The sequence below is a fragment of the Piliocolobus tephrosceles genome, chromosome 12 (genome assembly GCF_002776525.5).
Source record: "Piliocolobus tephrosceles isolate RC106 chromosome 12, ASM277652v3, whole genome shotgun sequence".
Classification (NCBI taxonomy): domain Eukaryota; kingdom Metazoa; phylum Chordata; class Mammalia; order Primates; family Cercopithecidae; genus Piliocolobus; species Piliocolobus tephrosceles.
In genome coordinates, this window is record NC_045445.1 from 100,849,475 (window position 1) to 100,852,720 (window position 3,246).

At 49.7% G+C, this 3,246-nt stretch overlaps 1 pseudogene; it reads right to left on the bottom strand.

The window, feature by feature from the left end:
- Positions 1-601: 601 nt before the first annotated feature.
- On the bottom strand, positions 602-1,557 carry LOC111534106 (annotated as a pseudogene).
- Between the last annotated feature and the right edge of the window lie 1,689 nt (positions 1,558-3,246).

Genomic DNA, 3,246 nt, shown 5'->3' on the forward strand with positions numbered 1-3,246 from the left:
ATGAGAGCAGAAGGTGACCACCAAAAGGTCACTGAACTCCCCCAGGAAAACTGTTGAGTCGCACACATGTCCAGTTTTCCAGGTCCAAGACATACAGCAGCACTACTTCATAATAGCCACCAGGGGCGGAGCCAGGAAGAACCAGAGGGAAACAGGATTTTCTCACATGAAGGAAGAGCAGCCTGCATCACTTAATGGTTGTCCTGAGTTAATGGAGGACAATACATGGAACCCGTTCTAGTACATCAGCCCAACCCAACCGCACTGAGGTGAGGGAGCAGGCAGAAGACAGGAGTGTGCATGTTGGCAAGAGGGGCAGAGGGCACTCAGGGATTCTTAGTAAGTACAACTGACTAAAGTGTTTTTGGGTAGAAGGAAGAATTGAGCTGCAGCCAGGCGAAGACAGAGCGCCCCCCTGCCAGGAGCTCGTGCTGAAGCAACACAGTAAGTCCCCGAGAATCTTGAATCTGTGAACATCGCCCAGACAGAACAGGCATGCAGGCAACACTTGGAATGCACAGGAAACACACTTTGGCCTCTGGTGGCCCAAACAAGTCTGAGTGGGCACAGAAAGGCCAATATCTTGGCTAGGAGCCACCATTCAAGTGTAGGAGAGCAAGTTGAAGTCATAAAAGCCATCCACATCAAAGTGGCCGATCCTTGCAGAGGTGTGACTGGCCCAGATCATCTCTGTCAGTGCCCACATCTGCTGCACCTTGGAGGATACCCTGCTGGGGTCTGGGAGCCCCTCATGGAGGAGTGCAGGTTGTTCACAGGGCACTGGGGGAGAGAGCCACTTGGGGGAGATCATGGAGGGGCTCTTTGGTCCCTGCTGATAGATCTGCAACTCCTCCACTGTGAAAGACAGCCACAGTGGTGATGGTTGCCGCAGAATCAGGCGTAGCTCTGATACTATGGCCATGTCACACAGTATCTGATACTTGAAGAGCGACACATATTCCTGGGCTCCTTCCTCACTGTGTGGGTCAGGCATCAGACAGTAGTCCTGTAGTCAAGTCACCCACTTGGCCGGTGTGTGTGCTGAGGTGTGCTGACAGACACGGATGCTCAAAAAAGCTGTGTAGTAATTCTTTTTTTTTTTTTTTTTTCTTTTCGAGACGGAGTTTCGCTCTTTTTGCTCAGGCTGGAGTGCAATGGCGCGATCTCGGCTCACCACAACCTCCGCCTCCCAGGTTCAAACGATTCTTCTGCCTCAGCCTGCCGAGTAGCTGGGATTACAGGCATGCGCCACCACCCCAGCTAATTTTGTATTTTTAGTGGAGATGGGGTTTCTCCTTGTTGGTCAGGCTGGTCTTGAACTCCCGACCTCAGGTGATCCACCTGCCTCGGCCTCCCGAAGTGCTGGGATTACAGGCGTGAGCCACTGTGCCCGGCCGCTGTGTAGTAATTCTTAAACGTGATCTCCTCGAGGGGAGTGACTCAGGGGAAGGTGACATCAATGACCAGCACGCCAGGCCGGCATTGGGAAGTCTGCACATCGCCTACCTGCAGGGCTATGGTGCCTTTCACGTGGTAAGGCACCAAAACGCGGGACATGGTGCCAGCAGCTGAGATTAAGTGCAACCGCCACTCCAGGCCCCTGACCACCAGCCCTTCCCGCCATCCTCAGGTTCTCATCTTGGATAAGAAGATGACAGAGGCAATGTTGTACCCTTCTCATTTCAGCCTATGAGGTGGCACATGATTTGAATACTGGTGATATTCACTTTGATTCCTTCGTTAAGGCAGTATCTGCCATGTTTCTCTACTTTAAAGTTATTATTTTCCTATTTCAGTTCAGAGTTGGGAGGTACTTTGAGGCTATGTCAATATCCTATACCTCATCAAACTTTCCACTTATTCATTAATTTATGGCAGTATGGACTCACGGGTTTCCATTTTATTCAATAGGTTATAATTCATTCCTTTCATTATGTATTTTGATTTTTACCTTTTTTTTTTTTTTTTTTTGAGACGGAGTCTCCCTCTGTCGCCAGGGCTGGAGTGCAGTGGCCGGATCTCAGCTCACTGCAAGCTCCGCCTCCCGGGTTTACGCCATTCTCCTGCCTCAGCCTCCCGAGTAGCTGGGACTACAGGCACCAGCCACCTCGCCCGGCTAGCTTTTTGTATTTTTTAGTAGAGACGGGGTTTCACCGTGTTAGCCAGGATGGTCTCGAACTCCTGACCTTGTGATCCGCCCGTCTCGGCCTCCCAAAGTGCTGGGATTACAGGCTTGAGCCACCGCGCCCGGCCAACTTTTTGTTTTAAAATAAGTATAGATTCACATGCAGTGGTAACGAAAATTATAAGGGAGGAGCCATGCACTCTTCACTCAGTTCCCCAATTGGTAACATCCGGCATAACTATAGCACCATGTCAAAACCAGGATATTGATGTTGGTGCAATCCAGAGTGTATTCAGAATTCACCAGCTTTATGTGCACTTATTTGTGTGAGTTTAATTCCATTCAGTTATTTCACCTGTAACCACCACCACATTCAAGACAGAGAAGACTTCCACCCCCATAAAGCTCCCTTGTGCTACCCCTTTATAAACGGAACGGACACCTGCCTTCTCCACCACCCTAATCCCTCACAGCACCTAATCTCTATTTTCTTATTTCAGGATTATTGTAGAAAATAAACCATACAATACGCAGTTTTTTCAGATTGGCTTTTTCACTCAGCATAATCCCGTGGAAATCCATCCAAATCGTTGCATGTATCAAGGGTTTGCTCCTTTGTATTGCTGAGCACTGTTCCATAGTACAGACATATCACAGAGATAAACATTCATCCCTAATGTTGAAAAGGCATTTGGGCTGTTTCACTTTGTGGCTATTACAAATAAAGCTGCTATGAATGTTCATGTACAGGGTTGTATTTTTTGCCATCCTCCCACTGCAGCCTCTAGAGTACCTGGGACCACAAGCACAGAACACCTTGCCTCGCCCCACCCCAAGACACCCCGCCTCGCCTCGTTCTTATTTTTTTTTTTTTTGAGACGGAGTCTCACTCTGTCGCCCAGGCTGGAGTGCAGTGGCCGGATCTCAGCTCACTACAAGCTCCACCTCCCGGGTTTATGCCATTCTCCTGCCTCAGCCTCCCGAGTAGCTGGGACTACAGGTGCCTACCACCTCGCCCGGCTAGTTTTTTGTATGTTTTAGTAGAGACGGGGTTTCACCGGCTTAGCCAGGATGGTCTCGATCTCCTGACCTCGTGATCTGCCCGTCTCGGCCTCCCAAAG